Genomic DNA, 7,337 nt, shown 5'->3' on the forward strand with positions numbered 1-7,337 from the left:
AGATCCAAGTCACTTGTCAGCCACGAGTTGATATGCCTTACCACCAACCTCTGAAAGCACTCCAGCGCTTCGTACTGGACGATAGTCATTGAGGCAGGTTTCCCACATTCATCTCGGGCACCAGTATAATAGAAGACAGCTTGAACCGGGTGGGTACCTCCTATTGCCGAAGCGAGAGGTTAACGATGTCAGTGAACACACCAGCCCGTTGATCATAGTATTCGGTCAGGTACCCTGTTTTGGCTGAATGCTTTCTGTGGGGTCACCTTCCTGAAGGCTGCTCCGACATCAGCCTCAGAGACTGAAGACTCAAGGTCACTTGGGAGCTGTGGGAGTTTGTAGAGGTCCCTCTGTGTTTTGACTGTCAAAGTGAGTATTCAATGCATTGGGCTCATCTGGAAACGAAACCTTGCTGTCACTATGTCACCTGGTTTCACTTCGTAGGACGTGATAGCATTCAAGCCCTGCCACAACTGTCAAGCATCCTTTAGTGATCCACGTTTAGTCTGGAATTGCCATTTTGCATGTGAGATAGCTTTCTGGAGGTCACACCTGGATCTCCTGTACTTCAGGTAGCCAGACCTGAGGTGGCCCTCAGCAGAATGCAGATCTCTTGGTTCATCCAAGGCTTCTGGCTGGGGAACACTGTGAGTGACTTGGTAGGGAAACACACATTAATGATTGTTTTTATAAAATCAGTGACAGTTGTGGCATATTTGCTGAGATCCTCTGATGAGTCCTTGAAGACGGCCCAGTCCACTGACTCAAAGCAGTCTCCTAGCCACTCCCCTGCCTCCCGCAACCACCAGTTTGTTGTCTTTATCTCTGGAGGCTTGCTCTTTAGCCTCTGCCTGTGTTCAGGTAGGAGGACAGCCAGATGGTCAGATGTCCTGAAATGATGGAACAGAAGGCATTCATAATTGTAGCACAACAGTGGCTGAGTGTGTTTTGGGCCCCTTGTGATGCAGGTGACATGCTGATGATACAGTTTTATAACGTCTCAAGATCACGGCAGTATTGTTCATTAGCGAAGGTGTGCTTCTACCTTCAATTTACCGCTTCCAACTTACAATTTGCATTATGACCTGAAGACTGGGCTGGCTGGTGGCGCAACGACATCGGCGCCGGACCCAGGAGCAGAGGTTCCCGGGTTCGAAACCAGTCGGGTCCACTCCCAAGTACACTTTCCATCCGTGCCGGGTTGAGTGTCGGGATTGCAACTCGACCTCATAAAATAAAGGGAAAAATACTGTGAAAATGTCTGTGTGAGGAGTGGCGCGCCACACAGTCTCTCTCGCTCCGCGCCTTGTAAAAGCCATGAAAAAGACATCATCACAGACGCACGCAAGCACATGCAGACGCACACACGCAGACGCACACGCACGCACAGACTCGCTCGCACGCAAGCACATGCCAAAAAAAAAGACCTGAAGACTGGTTCTTGTTTGCATAAACATCTGATTTCTTCACATAACTCCAGGATACTTGTGGTCATGAGGCACATCGAGAGTTTTCGGTGTGGCAGCCAAGCAGAGAGAATCAGGACCAGGTCTTCTGGTAGCCAGGTTGATAAGGATATATTTACCTGGAAATGCACTTACAAATTGTATATATTTTAACAAGGAAAGACGAGTCTAAATAACAAGCACAAGAAATTCTGCAGATGCTGGAGGAACTCTGCAAGTCAGGCAGCGCCTATGGAAATGAGTAAGCAGTCGACGTTTCGGGTCGAGACTCTGCATCAGGACTAGGAAGGAAGGTGGAAGACTCAAGAATAAAATGATGGAAGGAGGGGAAGGAGGATAGTCAGAAGGTGATAGGTGAAGCCAGGTGGATGGGAAAGGTAAAGGGCTGGAGAGGAAGGAATCTGATAGAAGAGGAAAGTGGACTATAGGGAAAAGGGAAAGAGGAGGGGCACCAGAGGGGAGGTGGTAGGCTCCTGCGAAGAGCTAAGAGGCCGGAGTGGGGATTGAAGAAGGTAAAGGGATTTTCTTTTTACCGGAACAAGAGGTCGATGTTCATGCCATCAGGTTGGAGGCGACACAGACGCAATATAAGGTGTTGCTCCTCCACGCTGAGGGTGGCCTCATCGTGGCAAAAGAGGAGGCCATGGATCAACTTGCCAGAGCGGGAATAGAGATAGGAATTAAAATGGTTGGCCACCAGGAAATTCCGTTTTTGACGGATGGATCACAGGTGCTTGACAAAGCTATCCCCCAATTTAGAACAGGTCTTATGAATGTAGAGGAGGCAACATCGGGAGCACTGATACAATAGATGGCCCCAACAGATTTGCATGTGAACTGTTGCCTCACTTGGAAGGGCTGTTTGGGGCCCTAAATGTAGGTGAGGGAGGAGGTGAATAGGCAGGTGTAGCACTTTGGTCGCTAAAGGGAGTTTAAATAAAGCCATTGGATTACGAGATGTGATATTTTATCTTGAAGTTTTTTTTACCTGTTGTTGACCTTTTATTTCCTTTTGGGGAAACATTTTATAAACAACATTGTTATTCTGTTGTAAAGGAAGATTTGATTAGATCTGCACTCACTTGAGGTTTTCACATGAAGGAATGCTTTTTAAACTTTACAAACTCGTCTTTATGGCATTAAGAACATTAGCAAAGATTAAACATCACACAGAGCACAGAGCATTATTTTTAAATTGGAAAAAAATAGTTAAAATATCTAAATGAAGGTGTCATTGTCAATAAGAAGTTAAAATAAAAGCAGATAATGAGGATTATTTTAAAGTTATTGCTGATGATTAGCTTGATAGGTGAGTGAGGAAGAAGAGGTTGCTCTTTCTCATTTAAGCTCAAGGCAAAACTGGGTAACACTGGGTGCACTGCAGAAAGTACCCTCACAGGCCTTATTCAGCAATTATAATGCACAGGAACACAGGAGTGCTGAGGCTAGTGGACACAGACTGGGCCATCCCAGGCACAGCCCCACCCACCATTGAAAGTATTTACAGGAGGCACTCAAACTTGCGGCATCTATCACTAAGGAACCCCACCCATCCAGGCCTGTGCCCTCATCTCGCTGCCTAGAAAGAGGTGCAAAAGCCTGATGTTCAACACCACGGAGTTAAGGAGCAGCTATTCCTTCCTACGACCATCAAGTTCTTGAATAACCTTAACCCTATCTCAGCAACGGGACACTCCAGATTTCCTCTCGGACTACTATGGACTTGTCTCTAGCATTTTCTTTCCACTCATGTCCTGTTGAGCACAGTCTTTTTTTTTCCATTGTCTGATATAATTTATGTTCTGTCGGGAGCTGAATGCTTACAAATGAGATGATGAAAGAGCAGGACTTGAATACAAGGATATTTAGGATGCAAAGATTAATGATCTGAAAATGAGGATAGTTAAGAGGAGATTTAATTGTTTTAAAATGTTTACGTCTGAAGGCAGTTTACGATAGTTACCATTAATAATGAGGATTTAGTGATTTAGAATTAGCAGCTAGATACGGAGGAACGAGATAAAGAAAAGTTTCCTTATTCAAAGGTGAAAACTGAGGTGGAGAAAGTGAACTGTCATGTCTTTCCGGTTCTTGTCTTTTTTTAAACCCCTTGAAAAATACTGACTCATTTTGCATACCCTAGGAACAACCAACTCATTATCTCTGATAATCCACAAAGAGCAGATTCAATGATCAACCATTTTTAAAAAAACTTCAATTTATTTTGCCACTTAAAACGGTGAACTCTGTTTCATGATCTTGGTGTCATGGTAATTACAAATGAAAAGAATATAACTCGACCTCACTTGTCATGAATGATAGTGTTTACTGCCTATTATTTTTAAGTTTGATTTTGCGCAAGTAACAATGAAAACTGGAGTGTTCAGGTCATTGGACTGAAAAATGAGATTATTGTATACATCTCCAACTGCAGTCGTCTAATCTTTCACAGCTCCCCTTCCCACTTGCAAATCTCTTACTATCTCTTCTTTCAGTTAGTCCTGACGAAGGGTCTCGGCCCAAAACGTCGACTGTACCCCTTCCTATAGATGCTGCCTGGCCTGCTGCGTTCACCAGCAATTTTATGTGTGTTGCTTGAAATTCCAGCATCTGCAGATTTCCTCGTGTTTGCACATTAGTTTGCTGTGGTTCCAGCACTGAACTGAATAGACTTCAGCAAGGGTCAGAAGGCATATTAATTGTCCATTCCTTACAGAGTGCTCATGTGCCTATCTGCTATGTCTCAGGAGGTGTAAGTGGTCTTTCCTCATTGATTGCAATGGGAGGGAACAACTGCTGTGAGACTAATCATACTTCAGTCATTTAAAAACATTTTCCCACACCTTCTTAAAACCACCTTTAATTGCTTAATTTAATGATTTGTATTATATTAAGAATATAAACATGTTTAACATGATCATTTAAGTCTTAAGTTTTTTTGAATGATACTGTATGTACATTCAGAAATGTTGTCTTTTACAGCATGAAAGTGAACTCTAATTATGAACTCTCCTGAGAACTCTCCTGTGTTCTGATTTAACATTATTTTGGCTTTATTTTCTCTGATTTTATGCATACACTCATTTGATGTCTGTCTGATGCCCTTTTTCTGTCCAGTGAAGAGAATGGCATGTTACCATTGCTATGGAAAATCTTCCCAAGGTTTTCCTCATTATTTAATGAGGAGAAGACCACTGAAGTTAAAGTCCTATTTCATTCACAGGATTTGATGGAACATCAGTGACCACATACAGTAACTGGGTTTTATTCTTGCCTGTGATCCTTTCCAAGACTTTTGTGGTAATTTGGGAGTCAACATGATAATATTGCCTCCAGCATGGTACGAACAAGACCAGCAATGTTGTTTCTCCTTGACTGAAAAATCCTTGTGAATCTGTGTGCAATCTAAACCAGTAAGTATAGACTGTATAGGAAGATGTAATTCAATGCAATATCATGTTCAGAAAGCAAAGTGCATGTTAGAATCAGTAATTTGGCACTAAATCATATACAGAAATCAAAATAAAGTGCAAGACAGATTAGATGAAGAGATGATAAATGAGAACAGGTACTAACTTTAAATTTGCAAAACTAAATTCTGACATGCTATGAAAGATTGTAACTCTACATCTGTAGCTTTAACGTCCAGAAAATTTACATGGTAATAATTAACTTTATAGCACAATTAAGTCAAGTCAAGTTTATTTTCTCTTAACTATATATAGTACATGTACACTGCCAAATGAGACAACATTTCTCTGGACCGGTGTGTAACACACAGTTGTACAGATAACACACAATAACTTAGGGAAGTGAGAATTAAATCTACAAATTATTTACGCACAGATAAACAAAGTAAAGTGAATATTGCAGGGTACAGTACAAATTATCCAGTGACACTGAATGCAATGTGGCAGGGAGTTCAGAAGCCTAATGGCCTGAGGGAAGGAACTGTTTCCCATCCTGACTGTTCTTGTCCTTATGCATCGGAGTCTCCTGCCTGATGGTTTAAAGTCAAAGAGGATGATAGAAGGATGGGTGGGATCCTTGAATGTACACAGTGCTCCCGATAAATGTCCCTAATGGACGGTAGGGAGACCCCTATGATCGTCTCAGACGTGCTCACAGTCCTGTGTAGTGACTTCCAGTCTAATGCTTGGCTGCTCCCATACCAGATGATGATGCAACTTTACAGGACACTCTCAATGGTTCTCCTGTAAAGGGGTAAGGGGTTCTGTGAGGAACCTCACTTGCCTCAATCTACTCTGGAAGTGGAGGCTTTGCTGTTCCTTCTTATTCAGGGAGGTGATATTGAGGGACCAGGTGAGGTCGTCCATGATATGAACTCCCAGGAACTTGGTGCACTTAACCCTCTCCACAGAGGAGCAATGTATGTGCAGCAGGGGATGGTTGATCTGCAACTCCCTGAAGTCCACAATCATTTCCTCGATCTTCTCCACATTCAGATTTAGTCTGTTGTTCTCACACCAGTCCACCAGCCACTCCACTTCCTCTCTGTACTTTGACTCATCTTCGCTGTTGATGAGGCCAATAACTGTTGCGCCATCCGCAAACTTGATGACACGGTTTGAGCTGAATCCTGCGACATGGACATGCGTCAGCAGCGAGCTGAGCACACAGCCTTGGGGAGCTTTAGTACTCAGCGTAATAGGACTAGTGACATAGCTGCCCTCATGGACTGACTATGGCCTTTCTGTTAAGAAGTCCATGCCCCTTGTATAGAGACCCAGCGAGGACAGTTTGCAGCCTCCTATATGAGACTCCATTCTCCAGGTGGGACAGGACAGAGTACAGAGCAGAGGCTATGGCATCATCAGTGGATCAATTTGAGCTATAAGCGAACTGAAAATAGGACATACATGGTAAACGGTAGGGCATTGAAGAATGCAGTAGAACAGAGGGATCTAGGAATAATGGTGCATAGTTCCCTGAAGGTGGAATCTCATGTGGATAGGGTGGTGAAGAAAGCTTTTGGTATGCTGGCCTTTATAAAACAGAGCATTGGGTATAGGAGTTGGGATGTAATGTTGAAATTGTACAAGGCATTGGTGAGGCCAAATTTGGAGTATTGTGTACAGTTTTGGTCACCGAATTATAGGAAAGATGTCAACAAAATTGAGAGAGCACAGAGAAGGTTTACTAGAATGTTACCTGGGTTTCATCATCTAAGTTACAGAGAAAGGTTGAACAAGTTGGGTCTTTATTCTTTGGAACGTAGAAGGTTGAGGGGGGACTTGACAGAGGTACTTAAAATTATGAGGGGGATAGATAGAGTTGATGTGGATAGGCTTTTTTCATTGAGAGTGGGGGAGATTCAAACAAGAGGACATGAGGTGAGAGTTAAAGGGCAAAAGTTTAGGGGTAACATGAGGGGGAACTTCTTTACTCAGAGAGTGGTAGCTGTGTGGAACGAGCTTCCAGCCAGAAGTGGTTGAGGCTGGTTCGATGTTGTCATTTAAAGTTAAATTGGATAGATATATGGACAGGAAAGGAATGGAGGGTTATGGGCTGAGTGCAGGTCGGTGGGACTAGGTGAGAGTAAGAGTTCGGCATGGACTAGAAGGGCTGAGATGGTCTGTTTCCGTGCTGTAATTGTTATATGGTTATATGGAAAGGATCCAATTTAGCCGGAAGTAAGGCTTTAATGTGCTCCATGACCAGCCACTCAAAGCATTTTATTACAGTTGATGTTAATACCACTTAACAATAGTCATTTAGACAAGTTACTAATGCCTTCTTTGGCACTGAACTGATGGTTGCTGCCTTGAAAACAGAGGGGATGATGGTCTATTCCAGAGAGATGTTCAATATATCTGTCAGCACCTCAGCAACTTGAATTGCTTACTGAAT

This window comes from Mobula birostris, chromosome 21 (genome assembly GCF_030028105.1).
Source record: "Mobula birostris isolate sMobBir1 chromosome 21, sMobBir1.hap1, whole genome shotgun sequence".
Lineage (NCBI taxonomy): Eukaryota > Metazoa > Chordata > Chondrichthyes > Myliobatiformes > Myliobatidae > Mobula > Mobula birostris.